This window comes from Lipotes vexillifer, unplaced genomic scaffold, assembly GCF_000442215.2.
Source record: "Lipotes vexillifer unplaced genomic scaffold, Lipotes_vexillifer_v1.1 scaffold8, whole genome shotgun sequence".
Lineage (NCBI taxonomy): Eukaryota > Metazoa > Chordata > Mammalia > Artiodactyla > Lipotidae > Lipotes > Lipotes vexillifer.
In genome coordinates this window covers 5,274,316-5,294,054 of record NW_006781519.1, presented here as the reverse complement: position 1 = coordinate 5,294,054, position 19,739 = coordinate 5,274,316, and positions in this window count along the sequence as shown.

The following is a 19,739-nucleotide window of genomic DNA, read 5'->3' as shown; positions in this document are numbered from 1 at the left end:
GAGACATGAATATACAGTGGGGAAAACACAGTCTCTTCAATAAATGGTGTGAAAACTGGATATCTACATGCAAAACAATGATAGTGGATCACTTCCTTACACTGTACAAAAAATATACTCAAAATGAATTAAAAACTTAAGTGTGAGACCTGAAACCATAAGACTCCTGGAAGAAAATATAGGTAGTATGCCCTTTGACATCAGTCTTAGCAATATTTTTTGTATATGTCTCCTAAGGGAACAAAAGCAAAAATAAACAAATGGAACCTAATTGAACTTAAAAGCTTCTGCACAATGAAAGAAACCAACAACAAAATGAAAAGGCAACCTACTGAATAGGAGACGATATTTGCTAATGATATACCCAATAAAAGGTTAATACCTAAAATATATGAAGAACTAATAAACTGACTATCAAAGAAAACAAACAATTTGATTATAAAATGGGCAAAGGACCTGAATAGACATTTTTCCAATGAAGACATATAGATGGCCAACAGACACAAGAAAAAGTGCTTAATACACAAATCATGAGGGAAATGCAAATCAAACCCATAATGAGATATTGCCTCACACCTGTCAGAATGGCTATTTCAAAAAGATAACAGAAAACAGTTGGAGAGGATGTGGAGAAAAGGAAACCATTGTGTACTTTTGGTGGAAAGATAAATTTGTGTAGCCACTATGGAAAACGTGTATAGAGGTTCCTCAAACAATTAAAAATTGGGTAAACATATGATCCAGCAATTCTACTTCTAGGTATTTATCTAAAGAAAATAAGAACACTAAGTTGAAAAGATACATGCACTCCCATATTCACTGCAGCATTATTTACAATAGCCAAGATTTGGAAGAAACCTAAAGTTCCATCAATAGATGTATGGATAAAGAAGCTATGGTATATATGTATACAATGATATACTATTAAACCTTTAAAAAGAATGTTATCTTGCCATTTGTGACAATATGGATTGATCTAGATGGTATTATGCTAGGTAAAATAAGACAGAGAAAGACAAACACCTTATTTTTTCACTTATATGTCAAATCTAAAAAAACAAAACAAAAAAAATAAATACAACAAAATGAAAACAGACTTCATAGATACAGAAAATCAACTGGTGGTCAGCAGAGGGGAAGGAGCTTGAGGGTTTGGTGTAATAGTTGAAGCCAATTAAGAGATACAAACTTGCATTTATAAAACTAGCAAGTCACAGGGATGTGATGTGACTTGCTAGTTGACAGTATAGGAAATATAGTCAATAATAGTGTGATAACTTTATGTGTTGTCAAATGGTTATTAGATTTATCATGGATCAATTCATAACTTTTATAAATATTAAATCAATATGTTGTACACGTGAAACTATTATAGTATTGTATGTCAGCTATACTTCAATATTTTTAAAAAGAAAAAGAAAAAAGAAATATATTTTAAAAAGTACTGTGAAAGAAATCTTGTGAAGAAGGCTTTATGCATCTTCAATATAATTAATTTTCATATTCTTTAATTGAATCAATTCCTTAAGATTATGTATTTCAGTATCACCAATTCAGACAATGCTACATAAAAACTGAAAGAAAATTCCTTTCCTGCTAAATGGCATACCATGTATATGCATTTTAGCAGTTCAGAAGCAGTCTCCAAACCAAAAAAAGCAGATGTTTATTATACCCATTATCTTGTAAAACAGGGTGCAACTAGTGAAAAATTCCACTCTCAAAATCTTTTCTGTATTGTCTTCTAATACACAACTCTAGGTATCCCTCCTTTCCTTTTCTAATCTTCTTATTACACACACAGAATACACACATAAACACATACTCACACACACACACACACACACACACACACTCATCACCAACCTCCCTATCTCTCCACAGTCATTCTTTTGGGAAATTCATCCTAACAGTAATAGTGTTGTTTCTGATAACTACATCTGGGAAAACTAGGTTAGCATCACTTATGCCTAAGTAATTAATGATGAAATGTTCTATTATTTCAGTTGATCAATAGGAACTTAGTGAATCCAAATTTGTGTCAGGTACTGTGCTATGTGCTGAGGATACACACATAAATAAGACATGATTCCTGCCTTCAGAGAACTTATGACTGGAGAAGATTTTCCAGAAACATGATTGTCAAATCATTTATTTTAGCCTATAATGTATATACTAAATATTTATAACTAAGTATACCACAAGAATCAATGACTCTTCCATGAATTCTCACATTCCCAAGTGTGTAACTTCAAGTGATCACTTGTGTAGTTGTAAAAAACTTCTCAAATTCAAGTCCTAATTACATGTCTAATATCTTCCTATATCAAAGAGAGAGTATGTTATATTTGATGAAGATTTTTTTTAACATCTTGAATTTACAGATCTAAATTACTTATTGGTAATGTAAACAGAAAATAACAGATCATACATGTCAAAAGTTATATTAGCAAACATATGCTGTAGTACTTTTTGTTGTTGTTGTTGTTTTTTTGTTTGTTTTGTTTATTTTTGCGGTACGCGGGCCTGTCACTGTTGTGGCCTCTCCCGTTGCGGAGCACAGGCTCCGGACGCGCAGGCTCAGCGGCCATGTCTCACGGGCCCAGCCGCTCCGCGGCATGTGGATCTTTCCCAGACCGGGGCATGAACCCGTGTCCCCTGCATCAGCAGGCGGACTCTCACCACTGCACCACCAGGGAAGCCCCTGTAGTATGTTTTTAATAAAAATAAATTACCTACTGTTTTCTCCTAATATTTGTTCAATATTAGCATTTTGGAAACGGTCCTACAGGGTGACCAAACTTCATATATTTGGTATCATTAAATTGTATCTTGAAATCTTTATAAGACTTATTTACATTCCGATTTTTTAAGTGGCTGAGTTGCTACTATATGACAGAATCTGTGCTAGGCACTTTCACATCCTTCACCAACTTTAAAACTGTCAACCATCTTCTAATTCAGGCAGAGTATGTTTGATATGATTTAACTGAAGATGAGAGAAAGGTAAGCTCACTTGTAGTTTCACACTGCTTATAAATGGTTATATGGGGTCTCAAACTTAGGTCTTCTTGACTCCATATCCAATACTATGACTACTATATGTTGAATATTACACCTTTATATATACTTTAGTAACTAATTCACCTATATCAAATGTGGTATTGCTAGTTATTTATAGCTAGCAAAATTATTTGACCTCCATGAATACCTCCAGCATATAGTAGTCAAATTATTTTCTGGTTAGAGGTATAACTCACATTATGCTACAGAAATAGTCCCGAAATATTTTGTGTCAAAATTTTAAGGATTAATATTATATCCGATCTGTTGGAATGTGGCAGAAAGGGGTAATTTTAACTGAAAGAAAATGAATTTTTGTTTTTTGAAAAGAAGGATTTGTAAAAACTTAACTACTTAAAAAGTTGTGTAAATTTACATGTTTGTAAGACTTTTCTTAATGTGTAACCTGATTATGATAAATGGAACAGAATATGACTTTCTCAATGTAGTAACGATTGCACGGTAGAGGTCAATTGATGTATTATTAACACTATAAGTGATTTAATGCTAAGAAACCAATTATAATGACATAGAAGATGCACTGGCAAACAATTATTTCCTTCTCTAGTCACATGTTATAAATTTGTACCTATAACCATTTTAAGTGATACATTTATACATTGTCAACTACTTTTGGTACTTAGAGTCTAACTGGAATTATTCTGTTCTGTAGATATAATCTGACCTGTGATTATTCTTTGCATGCAGATTTTTAAAATATAACTTTTCTTACTTTAAAAATAGTTTCATTAAAAAATTAGTAAGTTAATATTGTATTATGTTTCAAGTTCCTTTGAGTGAGATCAATGTTAATAGGATTGTTGTAACTTTTCCCTTGAGATCAAAATGAGTAATTTGAGATGTTATAAGATCAGCCTTTCCATGCAGTTGGAGTGTTACAAGCAGTGCAGTATAAAACTTATTTTGTACTATCACATCAATGATGCTTTAATATGCAGATCAATAGCAGCATATACCACCAATTCAAATTTGGAAATAAATAGCATATTATATTTCTTAAAAGGAAAAGCCCATATCACTCTAAATTTCAGATTAAATATTTCATGAGGTAGATGTCATTAAAATGCTGAACAATAGAAATAAATTGAAAACATAATGAAATATAAAAGATCCAATAAATTGTTCATTTTTATTCTCATCACTAATAAAAGACCTCTGATTTAACTTTACATATCTTCAAGACAGTGTTTGGAATAGCAAGCTCACACTTTCATGATTCAAAGTACTTCCCTTCTTTTAATAACAGTCCACAACTATGCATAAGAAAAACATAGATCATTACTGGTTACCTGCCATTCAGACAACTGACGGCAAACTTCACACCAATACCAGAAGTCCCATGGAGATGCTAGGAAGAGTCTGCGCTGCCCTGACAATTTGACGACCAAATTTTAAAGGGTTCAAACATAAGAAAAAAATTCAAAATTCACTTTGAAAGTTCTTCTAATTACAAGCGAGCATTAGAGCTGAGGTTTGCCCTCCCAGCAAGAACAAAAAAAATGTTTTTATCAACTAAAAGTGAGCAGCAACTTTGTTTTAAATTTAAACTGCTATTTCTTAGGAAATACCCAGAGTGCTATATCTCTGTGATTTTAAACTGTAGAACTTGATTTTTTTAAAAGAGGTAAATAATGGATCTAGAGTCTGTCATATAGAGTGAAGTAAGTCAGAAAGAGAAAAAACAAATACCGTATGCTAACACATATATATGAAATCTAAACAAACAAACAAACAAAACAACAACAACAACAAGTTCTGAAAACCCTAGGGGCAGGACAGGAATAAAGATGCAGACGTAGAGAATGGACTTGACACAGGGAGGGGGAAGGGTAATCTGGGACGAAGTGAGAAAGTAGCATGGATATATATACACTACCCAATTTAAAATAGATAGTTAGTGGGAAGAAGACACATAGCACAGGGAGATCAGCTCAGTGCTTTGTGACCACCTAGAGGGGTTGGATAGGGAGGGTGGGAAGGAGACGCAACAGGGAGAAGATATGGGGATATATGTATATGTATAGCTGGCTCCCTTTGGTATAAAGCAGAAACTAACACACCATTGTAAAGCAATTATACTCCAATAAAGATGTTTAAAAAAAGAGGTAAATAATATGTCCCTCCATCGAAGTTTATTCTCCATTAATTTGAAATTCAAAACTCTTAATTTTATTTAACATTCTTTTTGTAGTATGTATTTTTCAGTTGTCCTATTATATCTCATAATTACAAGTTAATTCTAGCCATCTAATATTTCAAATTTAAATTTATTTTAGAAATGCTTATGAGTTTCTGGGCAGATTTAAAATGTTACTATTTCTCCTACTTTGAAATTTGGAGAAAGATATTTTATGTTTTCTTCTGGCTTTATTCTACTTAAAATTTCAGCTTAAAGACTTTACTTTGATTAAGGGTCTTTTTACAAGACAAAATATGTAAATATTTAGATAATGTACTATTTTTATAAATGTACCTGTTTGCAAAGACCAATAAACACAAATTTGCACCTCTAAAATAGAATGAGAAATTTTCTTCTAAAATAAGTTTTTCAATTGTTTAGGTATGAAATCAATGTAGGTTCTGTGACTTTCAGCACAGTGAAGTTTGAAGATTCATGAGGGAAAAAATTAGAGATCAGTTAACAAGAGAAACAAAGAGAGTTTTGTATTCTGAATTAAGATTTCACATAGGTATAACAAAACCTTTACCCCCCATAACTGGAATGAGTCAATCTCCAGGGAAAGACAGATATAATTAGACTATAACAATTAACACTTAAAATGTATTTAATGTTAACTTTCATTCAAGGAGTACATATGGCCTTTATCTTCTTTCTCCATGTGTTTGAATCTACATTTCAAAATGTAATATTTTAGTAAATAATGAGTTTAATAAAAAAAATATATAGAACTACTTATTGTGCTAATCTTAGGTATCCCTGAGATGTATTATGTTATCTAGAAAAAGCCATGATGAGTACTGAAAATTACAAATTCAGCCAGCTTTTTGTGACAACCACTTAAAATTCAGCAAAAAAATATATTTAAGAGGAAATACGTAGCTTTTCTAAGACTTTTTTTGCAAATTAAAATTGTATAAATTGATGGCAAGCAACTTCTTAGGGACACATTTTTGAAAGCTAGAAAAATCCAAAATTCTGTTTTATTTAAATTTTTACCTGTAATTGTTTACAACAGATCATAGAATTTTTAAAAGGAAATGGAACTTAATTTTATAGTTGGAAAAATTGAGGTTACAATATTATCAGCAGCATTACTAAATGTGAACAGCTAAATAGGGCAGAAGCAGAACTAAGGTACAAATGTTTGTGAATATGTAAATATTATTAATATATTTATAAATTTGTATTGAATATATACATATATCATTGCATGTTGTCCAATAGGTAAGAGCAAAGTCCCTATACATCTTTTTTTCCATTAGCTGTATTGAGGTTGTAATAAATACATTGCTGTCTCCTTAGTGAAGTATAATAAGATTTTCAGTTCTAAACACTTACCCCATTTTCTTTTCTCATGTTGAACAAAATAATAGTTAATTTTATATCAAGAGTAATGGCACAAAATCCTCTGAATTGTACAATATTAGGCAGTTACAGGTTTATAGTGAAGTACATTTGTCAAAGTTAGTTGTAAGAATGTAGCTGAAAAATTCTCCTGTAAATGAAAGAGTGTTTCCCATGCTTCATTGCTCTGAAAATAAAGGGATTTGTACCAATTAAGGAACTCCACTAATGATTCAATAAGGACATTTATAGGCAAAACTGGCAACACTATGTATTTTTTTATTTTCTATAATGTATGTAAAAGTTTTTGGTGTTATTTATCATAGGAACTGACCCCTTCCTCATAGCTAAAAATACAGAAGATAATATTTAAAACTAAAATTATTTCTAGAACTTTTTGTATACCTAAAATATTGTTATTGATAGAATGTTTTAAAGTAAGAGTCTTTTTTTAATTTATTTTATTTATTTTTTAAATTTATTATGGCTGCTTTGGGCCTTGTGCACAGGCTTTCTCTAGTTACCGCGGGCAGGGGCTACTCTGTTGCGGTGTGTGGGTTTTTCATTGTGGTGGCTTCTCTTGCTGCAGAGCATGGGCTCTAGGCACGCAGGCTCAGTAGTTGTGTCACACGCGCTTAGTTGCTTCAAAGCATGTGGGACCTTCTTGAACCAGGAATTGAACCCGTGTCCCCTGCACTGGCAGGCAGAGTCTTAACCAGTGCACCACCAAGGAAGTCCCTGAAGTAAGAGTCTTTTAAAATGCATCCTGGCACAGAACTTTAGTCCTTGTAATTCTTGAAATATCTTTTTAACATCTTTAATGGAGTAAAATTGCTTTACAAGGCTGTGTTAGTTTCTGCTTTATAAGAAGGTGAATCAGTTATACATATACATATATCCCCATATCTCTTCCCTCTTGTGTCTCACTCCCTCCCATCCTCCTTATGCCACCCCGCTAGGTGGTCACAAAGCACCGAGCTTATCTCCCTGTGTTATGCGGTTGCTTCCCACTAGCTATCTATTTTACATTTGGTAGTGTATATATGTCCTTGCCACTCTCTCACTTTGTCCCAGCTTACACTTCCCCCTCCCCATATCCTCAAGTCCATTCTCTAGTAGGTCTGCATCTTTATTCCTGGCTTGCCCCTAGGTTCTTCATGATCTTTTTTTTTTTTTTTTTTTAGATAAAAAAAAAATACCATATGTGTTGGCATATGGTATTTGTTTTTCTCTTTCTGACTTATTTCACTCTGTATTACAGACACTAGGTCCATTCACCTCACTACAAATAATTCAGTTTCATTCCTTTTATGTCTGAGTAATATTCCATTGTATATATCTGCCACATCTTCTTTATCCATTCATCTGCTGATGGACACTTAGGTTGCTGCCATGTCCTGGCTATTGTAAATAGAGCTGCAATGAGCATTGGGGTACATGACTCCTTTTGAACTATGGTTTTCTCAGTGTATATGCTCAGTAGGGTGATTGCTGGGTCGTATGGTAGTTCCACTTTTAGTTTGTTAAGGAACCTCCATACTGTTCCCCATAGTGGCTGTATCAATTTACATTCCCACCAACAGTGCAAAAGGGCTCCTTTTTCTCCACATCCTCTCCAGTATTTATTGTTTGTAGATTTTTTGATGATGGCCAATCTGACTGGTGTGAGATGATATCTCACTGTAGTTTTGATTTGCATTTCTCTAGTGATTAATTATGTTGAGCATTCTTTCATGTGTTTGTTGGCAATCTGTATATCTTCTTTGGAGATATGTCTATTTAGGTCTGCCCACTTTTGTATTGTTTTTTTGTTTTGTTTTGTTTTGTTTGATATTGAGCTGCATGAGCTGCTTGTAAAGTTTGGAGATTATTCCTTTGCCAGTTGCTTCATTTGCAAATATTTTCTCCCATTCTGAGGGTTGTCTTTTTGTCTTGTTTATGATTTCCTTTGCTGTGCAAAAGCTTTTAAGTTTCATTAGGTCCCATTTGTTTATTTTTGTTTTTATTTCCATTTCTCTAGGAGGTGGGTCCAAAAGGATCTTGCTGTGATATATGTCATGGAGTGTTCTGCATTAAAGGCCTAAATGTAAGGCCAGACACTATTAAACTCTTGGAGGAAAACATAGACAGAACACTCTAAACATTCTTTAAGTCTATTTTGCAACATGATTTTTTTAAGGCTGTCAAAATGAGATTTTGAGACAAAGCAGCCTATCTATCTACACAGAGGAGCAGAAGTGCAGAAAATGGTCTAATTGAAACAACTCAAGAAACTTTTATTTTGGACTCCCATCCATTTCCTGGCTGCATAAAGATTAGTTTGTAAAATTATTCATCAATTCATGGGCTAGAACTTTTATATCTTAAACAAAATAGTTTAAAAATCTTGATGAATTTCTAGTTTCTTTCTTAATGAGAACAACAAAACAAAAATAAGAATCTTAATTTTGAAAAGAAGATAGTACCAACCTGAAAGAGTACATTTGTCTGTATTATAAAATATATTTGAATAATATCTTCTGAAAAATCTTTAAAATATTTGAATACAGAGAACAAGTCTACATTTTTCAAAGACAGTATTACAGTATAAAAAAAGATCCTAAGCTGCCTTTCATTTATTCTGCATAATATGATATTTTAATTAACTATTGCTATTATAATCTTATGTAATAATATATAAATATTTGCTACACATTGAATGAATTTTATTTAATAAAGAATCGCTTATAAAATGTGGATTAAAGTAAAAATAAAACTAATATATCTATTTACTTTGTCTTATTATTGCATGTCTTGACTACTCACTACAAGTATAATACAAAATCTTCAAAAATAACTATAGTAAAAGTATAAAATACTCTGAGAGTATAATGAGTTTTGAGTAAGAAATTGCTGTTTCTTGCAAATGCTTTTGTTGTACCCCTGTATCTCATCTATATAAGTAAGATAATATTTTGTATAATGAGAAGATTTGGTTGTTATAATATCTGACTTGCTGGCAAAAGTTTAACAACTCATAAATAATAATGTACTAGTGAAGTATTTTCATAGAAACACTGAATTTGGAATTAGGGGAAAACATCTAATGTTATTATATGCCTTGGAATATGGCCTAAAATGTTGTTTTAAATATTAGGCAATATTGAACCAAATATTTGGTTTTATGTAATTATTTGAAAATATAATATTTGTTATATTGGATTGACCTCTGCAATTCTGAAGTCTCTTTCAGATTTTTTTACTAAGGGAATATAATTTGAAGTCAAATATTCATTCTGACAATTATTATATAGATATAATAGAAATAGTGTATAAAGGAAAACAATCGATTCTTTTTTTACCAAACTACTGTTCAGACAATTGTGTCCCCACATTGTAAAGCTCAAAGTATGCCTAGTATTCCTAGAATATTGATTTAATCACAGGTATTTCATACCTCTTCAATGGTTTTCCATTATCTATAGGAATATGTTTACTATTCTCCACTACCAAGCCTTAACTTACTGTTCATACATATCTCCTACTGTGTAAATCTATATACCCCCCACCTTTTCTGTAGTAAAAGAAATCATAAACAGCCTCTCCAACTATTTCTATAAAAGAGTTTTTGTTCATATTTTGCTCAATGGAACCCCAAGTACTGCAAGGATTCATTAAGTAACAACATATTTCCCACAAAACTATTTAAAGAATGCTACTATTGCATTATTGTGCCATATCAAGGTTCCAAGTTACATTTGTTTAGAGGAAGAAGAGAATCAAATGTTAAATAAAAGTTTAAAAACCGTTAAAATATACCACCAATTCTTCTGAATGTGAACAGTTTAACATATAGCAAGTAAACAACTATTTAGTGAGATTTATAATAAAAAATATCCATGCCATTGTAAAAATCCTTTATTCAATAAAACAATCCTCTTTGTATCTAATAGATCTTGTGATTTTACACTTCCATTTTTTTTTATGTTCTTTCATCCATCTTCACTTTGTTCCTCCTGATTAAGTCCTACCACTAAAGATAAGCTCAGATCCTTCCTTTTCATAAAGTTTCATAATATCATTTCTTCTAGGTCACAGCAATTACTCAGCCTTCCAGATTCATAGCACCCAATGTTTACAGCATTACCATGTCAGTTGTTTAAAGACAGCGCTGTTTCTCTTTTGATAACGTTTAGTTATTGCAATCATTTAAAAAATAATAATCATGTGATTATGCCTTATTCCCTTAAATTTTGTTCAGTTATTTGAAAGCATGAACCATAACTGAACAACATAGCTAGTGCTCAATAATAGTTGATATAATTACACAATTAAAAAAAATTCTATAGTAGTATGGTAAAAAAAGAACCCCAGTAAGTCAAATATTTTTGCATCCTCTTTATTTTTTTTAATTTTATTTTATTTTATTTATTTATTTATTTATTTTTTTCTTGCATTATGCGGGCCTCTCACTGTCGTGGCCTCTCCCATTTGCGGAGCACAGGCTCCGGACGCGCAGGCTCAGTGGCCATGGCTCACGGGCCCAGCCGCTCCGCGGCATGTGGGATCTTCCCGAAACGGGGCACGAACCCGCGTCTCCTGCATCGGCAGGCGGACTCTCAAGCACTGCGCCACCAGGGAAGCCCTAATTTTATTTTTTTAATTAAAAATATTATTTTATTTTATATTGAAATACAGTTAATTTACAATGTTGTGTTAGTTTCAAGTGTACAGCAAAGTGATTGTTATACATATATCTATTCTTTTTTCAGATTCTTTTACCATATAGAGTAATACAAAGTATTGAGTAGTTATCTATACTATTCAGTAGATCCTTTTTGATTATCTATTTTATATATAGTTATGTGTATATGTTAATCCCAACCTCCTAATTTATGCCTCCCCACAATAACCCTTTGATAACCATAAGTTTGTTTTCTAAATCTGTGAGCCTGTTTCTGTTTTGTAAATAAGTTCATTTGTATCATTTTCTAGATTCCGCATATAAGTGATACCATATGATATTTGTCTTTCTGTGTCTGACTTACTTCACTTAATATGATAATCTCTAGTCCATCCATGTTGCTGCACATGGCATTATTTCATTCTTTTTTAAGTCTGAGTAGTATTCCATTGTATATATATATATATATATATATATATATATATATATATATATATATATATATACCATGTCTTCTTTATCCATTCATCTGTCAGTGAGCATTTAGGTTGCTTTCATGTCTTGGCTATTATAAATAGTGCTGCAATGAACATTGATGTGCATGTATCTTTTCAAATTATCATTTTCTCCTGATATATACCCAGGAGCACCACATTAACAAATTAAAGAATAAAAATCATATGATCATCTCAATAAATGCCAAAAAAGTGTAACAAAATTTAACAACCATTTATGACAAAAACTCAACAAAGTGGGTATAAAGGGAACATATCTCAACATAATAAAGGCTATATATGATAAGCCCACAGCTAACATTATACTCAGTGGTGAAAAGCTGAAATCATTTCCTCTAAGACAGTCTCTTCAATAAGTGGTGCTGGAAAAACTGGACAATCACATGTAGAAGAATGAAATTAGAACATTCTCTAACATTATACACAAAAATAAACTCAATATGTATTAAAGGCCTAAATGTAAGCCCGGATACTATGAAAATCATAGAGAAAAACATAGGCGGAACACACTTTGACATAAATCACAGCAATATTTTTTGGATACACCTCCTAGAATAATGGAAATAAAAGCAAAAATAAACAAACAGGACTGCATTAAACTTAATAGCTTTTGCACAGCAAAGGAAACCATAAACAAAATGAAAAGCAGCCTACAGAATGGGAGAAAATATTTGCAAACAATGCAACTGACAAGGGATTAATCTCCAAAATACACAAACAGTTCATACAGCTCAAAAAAAAAAAAAAACAATAAAAAAGTGAGCAGAAGATCTAAATAGACATTTCTCCAAAGAAGACATATGAATGACAAAAGGCACATGAAAACATGCTCAGCATCACTAATCATTAGATAAATACAAATCAAAACTACAATGAGGTATCACTACATACTAGTCAGAATGGCTATCATTAAAAAGTCTGATAGTAAATGCTGAAGAGGGTGTGGAGAAAAGGGAACCCTCCTACACTGTTGGTGGGAATGTGAATTGGTACAACCACTATGGAGAACAGTATGGAGGTTCCTTTAAAAACTTAAACTAGGGCTTCCCTTGTGGCACAGTGGTTGAGAGTCCACCTGCCGATTCAGGGCACATGGGTTCGTGCCCCGTTCCAGGAAGATTTCACATGCTGCGGAGTGGCTGGGTCCATGAGCCTGCTCATCCGGAGCCTGTGCTCCACAGTGGGAGAGACCACTAGAGTGAGAGGCCTGCGTACCACAAAAAAATAAAAATAAAAATAAAAATAAAAAAACTAAAACTAAAGCTACCATATGATCCAGCAATTCCATTCCTGGGCATATATCCAGAGAAGACCATAATTTGAAATGATATATGCACCTCAATGTTCAATGCAACGCTGTTTATAATAGTCAAGAAATGGAAGCAACCTAAATGTCCATTGAGAGATGAATGGATAAAGATGTTTTACATATATACAATGGAATACTACTTGGTCATAGAAAAGAATGAAATAATGCCATTTGCAGGAACATGGATGGACCTAGAGGATAATTATACTAAGTGAAGTAAGTCAGAAAGACAAGTATCATATGATATCACTTATATGTTGAATCTAAAAAAAATGATACAAATAAAAAATGATACAAAATAGAAATAGTCTCACAGACATAGAAAACAAACATGCTTACCAAAGGGGAAAAGTGGGGGAAAGGATGAACTAGGAAGGTGGGATTAACATATACACTCTACTATATATAAAATTGACAAACATCAAGACCTAACATATAACACAGGGAACTATACACAATATTTTATAATAATCTTTATAGGAAAAGATACTGAAAAAATATTTATACAGATAATATATACTACATACATAAATGAATCACTTTGCTGTATACCTGTAAATAACACAACATTGTAAATCAACTATACTTCAATTAAAAAAGCTCTCATGTAGAACTATGTATTTTGTCCACTGTTTTAAGTTATTTAGTCATTATTTTTGTCAGAGGCTCAGTTAAACATGGGTAATACAAGAAACAACAATCTTGTAAAATAGGTAGAATATATGTAATAGCTAGTAGCATTAATAAAGTTATAAGTAAGAATTTAAGCCAAGAATTTTCATTAGGTGCAGCTCAGGATATACTTAGTCATCTGACCCAGTTTGCTCCATACCAATCACTATCTTTATGGGTAATGCTATATTGTCAATGTTTAAAGCCACTCTGACTCATTTCTTAGTGTATTAGGAAGATTATTCTTAGCATTTTTATTGCTATTATTTATTGCTATTATTGCTAAGAAAATTTGCTATTATTCTTAACAATTTTTCCCAACATAAGGGAGGAAGCCTTTAAACTTAAATGACCATAACCTTGTATTACTCATATAAGTCCATCCCATAACTGAGGGAAGGGCCCTCCTTTTAAGTGGTAGGTTATAATTGTTGAGTGAAATTTAGCTCATTGGTCTGACTGAGTTTGAGTAACTTTTAAAGAAAATTCATTTTTATAGTCATTGTCAGAGCAAGTATGATTGATTGGCTGAGTGAGAGGATCCCATCTTGTAATATCAATAGTGTCCCAAACTGAACTATAGACATTTTATTCTGGAATAAATTTCCTAAGGGCCATCTGATCAGAACCTTGGACAGGAGAAACCCAGAAGTATGGGTGTACGTAAGTGACCACAAACTTAGCAATTGGATTGATTTTTAAATTCTTCATAGGACTGTACCCATGATAGGAAAAATCATTTGATTCATATGCAAAAGTCCAATAAATCAAGAAAACACTATAAATAATCTTATAGCCCAACAGGTCATCAGGTTCAACATCTTCGGATAGCTTTCTACTTCTGATGTTGTCTTCTTCCCATCCTTGTGTGGGTGTTATTTCTCCCCTGTCCGAGCATGGTTTTAAGGGGAGTTAGAGGCCAGTAGTCCTCTCTTTGTACAAGTCCATTTCAGGGGTCCTTCTAAAGTGGAAAATATTAATCCAAGAGTGAATTCCCTTCAGTTTTGCTGCTCATGAGCAAGAATACCTGAAAAGGGTCCTTCCATCCAGGTTGGAAGTGTCCTTTAAATGATGCTTTTTCGAGTATGCATAATCTCCTGGTTGTAGGTCATGAGGCATCTGATCTTCATCCCAAAATATGTTACTGTGATAAACTTACAAGTTTAGAATGTTCTTTTTATAATTCAATTGAACTTTACAATAATGCCACATGGTAACAAGGACCCATCTAGAAAGTGAATCTTAGACAGTAAATACAAAATTCAAAGACAATTAACAGCATTAGAACTTCATATTCACAATGTTATGTTATTGAAACATATTTTTTCTCTCCAAAACCACTCATCTCTACCAAGTATAGTCAAATTAAGACCAATTTTTACTCAAAATAAGTCCAGTTTCAATAAACTTAGCCTGATTTTTACTTAAGTGTAATTGACCATATAGGTACTTTTAAATTGGCTTTGCTGGAAATTTTCAGAAGGAATCCCAGGTTGAACTTTAAAAGGAATATAAATATAAATAAATATAAAGGAATGAGCTACTGATTCCAGCAATAGCATTGCTTTTTCCCAAGTGAAATAAGCCAGACCCAAAATGTTACACGTTGTATAATTCCATTAATATAGCATTATGAAAAAGCTGGAACAATTTGAGAAAAATAACTAAAGTAGTATCGGAGACTAATCCAAAGTATAAAAAAAAATCTAATAGTCTATACTTACATAAATAAATCAAAAGAGTACAGTATAAAAAAGTGGGAAAAGAATAACTTTATAGTGAAGAAACAACATAGCAATACCTCAGCCTACCAAGGTTAACATCAACAGTGATATGGATAAGGGAGGAAAAACCCTTCCTGTATCTTAAGTTATCTGGGGCCCTGAAAATTATACTAACAAAATAAAGATTAATATGAGAAAAGGTATGTGAATTTATTTGCTGTTGGAAGTTTTATATGGCACAGGTGAGGTGGAGGCTTCTTAGAAAGAAGAGAAAAATCCCCGAATAAATGACGAAGTGTGGAGGGTTTTATATTTGAATACAGAGGATAAATTTAAAGAGTTGTAACAAGATAAAGAATAGGATCTTTGAACTTGTAGGGGTGAAAAATTGCAGGAAGGCAAATATATGGGAAACTAACTGTAGATGAAGGCTATTAACAAAGTTTGTGTAGACTTTTTCTCAGTGTCATCTTATCTCCGGTGATGAGGTTATTATTCCCTTCCTGGCTCCAGAAGTAGGAGAATGGACCCCTTCACAAGGGAATATATGATCTTGTCCTCAGGTAGATAGAGGGAGGGCAGAGTGTTCATCTTGTACCAGCTTATTCTCAATTGCCTTCAGATCAAAATAATATGTCAGAATGGCATATTTGGGTGTGGCATATGTCTGATCTCCTTCATATGTCATGTTGATAGCAAGTAATCCTGTCATGATTTGATGAGAATGACACTTTATCTTAGTGGTCTTCCTCCTAAATAACCTTAAACTAAGTCTAGTCATTCAAAAGACATCAGCTAAATTTCAATTGAGGACCATTCTACAAGCCTGATCAGTATTCTTAAAAGTTGTCAAGGTCAACAACAGCAAGGGAGTCAGAGTAAATGTCACAGTCTATAGAAGCCTAAGGAGACATGTCATCTAATTTGTATATAGCATCTTGGATGGGATTCTAGATCTAGAACAGAAAAAATTACATTAATGGAAAAACTCATAAAATTTGAATAAAGTATGGATTTAATTTTGACAAATAAACAAAGGAGATGAAAGATGTTAATAAGAGTAACTTTTCTGTAAATCTAAATTTATTTTCAAATATGCATGTAATTTTTTAAATTCAGTTTATATATGCACTTATGTATATATATAAAAATATAAAGTTATTCATCAGTATTTTAATATTTATAAAAATAAGGTGCACTACATAAATGACCATTGATGTTTAAAGAAAATAAATAATTGCAATGTACAACATTTAGAGTCAGGCTGCTTGGCAGATTAATGGTTAAGGACAAAATCACTCATGTGCCTAGGAGTGTACATGATATCCAGGCTGTTGGTGTGAATTACTGTGAAAAGAAATGTTAGCTTGTATGGTAGCAATTTTATTCACACATAAGAGAAGCAGGGATCATATTGCTTGTGGCACCACTCTTAAACAGGAATGAAAATAAGGTATTCTGGCAACTGGTGCTACTAGATTTTTTTATTTACATTTTTAATGCCATCAATTTGACACATTTTTTTTCTAAAAATGAAAATTTGAAGCATTTAGTCCTTTGTGACATATTTTTGTATAGTTTGAAAGTTGTGCTGGAATCACACACACACACAAAATTATATATTAAAATAACCTTTGAAGATTACACTAAACTTTTGTGACACTGAGTATAGAAATTACACGTTAAAATGGTCTGGAATAACCAATAATGAATCATTATAAAAACCAGCAGAGTAGGGCTTCCCTGGTGGCACAGTGGTTGAGATTCCGCCTGCCGATGCAGGGGACACGGGTTCGTGCCCCGGTCCGGGAAGATCTCACATGCCGTGGAGCGGCTAGGCCCGTGAGCCATGGCCACTGAGCCTGTGCGTCTGGAGCCTGTGCTCCGCAACGCGAGAGGCCACAACAGTGAGAGGCCCGCGTACCGAAAAACAAAAGAAAACAAAAAACAGCAGAGTAGGAGCAACAGTAGTATTTGTTTATTTCACATTGTATATTTCTGACTTGATTAACTTGGGAAACATAATAAAGTAAAATATGTTGTAACTATTTCATTATAAATGAAATAACTGTAATATGTTATAGAGAAACATCAATACATTAGAAGACTTGAAGCCCATAAAGTTAAGTGATATGCTTTAGCCAGTCAAATAAATTTTGTGTCTTACTCTAAAGAATTTATTTAAAAGAAAATGGGCAAATTGACACATCTATGTAAGGAGCAATAAAACCACCTTACTAAACTGTATAAGTGTGTGTACATAGTAATATATAGAGAGAGTTTTACTTTTCATTAAAGTTTGCACAGTATAATGCAAGACATTTAAAATTTGGGCTTATGATATTGCATGTGTGCTTTTTTATTTTACAGTTAAATATGTGTCTAAATAGAAAGCAAGTCATATTAAATAAAAAATGTGTTAGTTCGAAATTTCTGGTTCTCTTTTGAAACAACCAGCAGATAAAAATCTTTAGTAATGATTGATTGAGGTAGTCACAAATCTAATTAAAGTATCTCTTTTCATAATATACTCCTCTCAGCAAATCACATAATAAAGGCAACTACACATGCCTGCAATGAGCAGATTTTCTAGAAAAAGCTAGCTATTTCTCTTTGCTTAAATTTTAAAATAATTACCTTGTTTCTGAATTCTACTTTTTCTATAGAGGGAACTGAACATTTTACCTCAAGAAAAGTTATTCCTAAAAAAAATAAAACCAAAAAATCCATCAGATTTATTCTAGATCTGCTAATTTTCTTAAGTCCAACATATGACCCAGTGTCATCATGATACCAAGATACTATGCTCTGTTTGTTAACATTCATTTTCTCCTGACATTATTTCTACTTGTTATTTACATATAATCAAAATAAGAGCATTTAAATGTTGACTATAGCCTGCAAACTTGGTCAATATATTTCTATTCAAATATAAAAGCTTGTATATAAAAACTCTATAGATATGTATTGCAACATGTGCATGTTATTTTTCACATGGAAATTTTAATCATGTGGCACTATATTGAATACTTTATCAAGATGCAATGCTGATTTTCTGGAGATATCTCCTCTTAAGTTATGTGACAGGTTCTTTTTCTTTCATTTTTGCTACTGCTAATGCACTTCACATAGCTGCTTTGGCTTGTTAAAATTCATGCTCATGTTTTATCATGATTAACGGCAGTGAAGGGATCTCTCTATCCATGAGTGCTGTTGTAAATGTGTTTACTGATTTTTTTTTTCCTTTATACTCCAACTTATACTTCTCAAACCCACATGATAATTTTTTTGAAAATATATAGAAAAATCAATCACCTTGGGAAATGGAGTAGTGATATAGGCACTTGTGGCCAGATTTTGGCAGACTTGCTAATGATTGGTTTAGCAGGTGGTAAATTAGGGTCATTCTGATACTTAATTAACATTCATAACTTTAGAAATTTGAATATTTTCTTTTTCTTTCACATACTCCTGCAACATCTTTTTAAACTAGTGTTTATAATCACATTAGCAGTTCTTATAAACCTACAAACTTGATTTTTTTTGCAGTACAATGAATTGAAATAATAATAATTGTTGCAAACTAGTAACTGCCTAACATATGGACCTGGTTTAATTAAAAGATAGAAATAGTCTCATGACTGCTTATTTCTATCAAATGTTAGGTGTTCCTCTGAAATTGTATTTGGATCTGAAACAGCTTTCAGGGATAAAATTTTCAGATTAAACATGACCATTTAAAGTTTTCAGAAAAAAACAAAATCAAAAATAATTTCCCCCATTTCTTTATGTCACAAATGGCTAAAAATATTTATTTTTTCTTATGTTTTCTGTTTATCATATGGCTGATTTCTTCTACTTTTTCAAATATCTGGTTATCTGTGTATATTTTGTTGCTTTGTTATTTGTTTTCTTTCTTATTCAATTGAATCAAATTTTTACAATATTGAAATTCTGAACTCTCTATTCTTATCTGCACATGAAAAATATACTATTTTTTTCATCCTAAGGCTAATCCACTCAGAAGGTAAAAGAAAAGGTAACTAACAAGAGCTTAAGGATTTTATGGCCTGGATGCTTGAATTCTAAAACTAGGAAAACTGCTTTTAATTCAATTTAATATACATCCACACAGCACTTTTCTAAACAGATTCTTATTTAATTGCAAGAAAGAGACATACACTGGTTTAGATAAAGAGAAACTTATTGTGAAGTGTTGGTAGAGCAAAAATATTTACAGAATCTC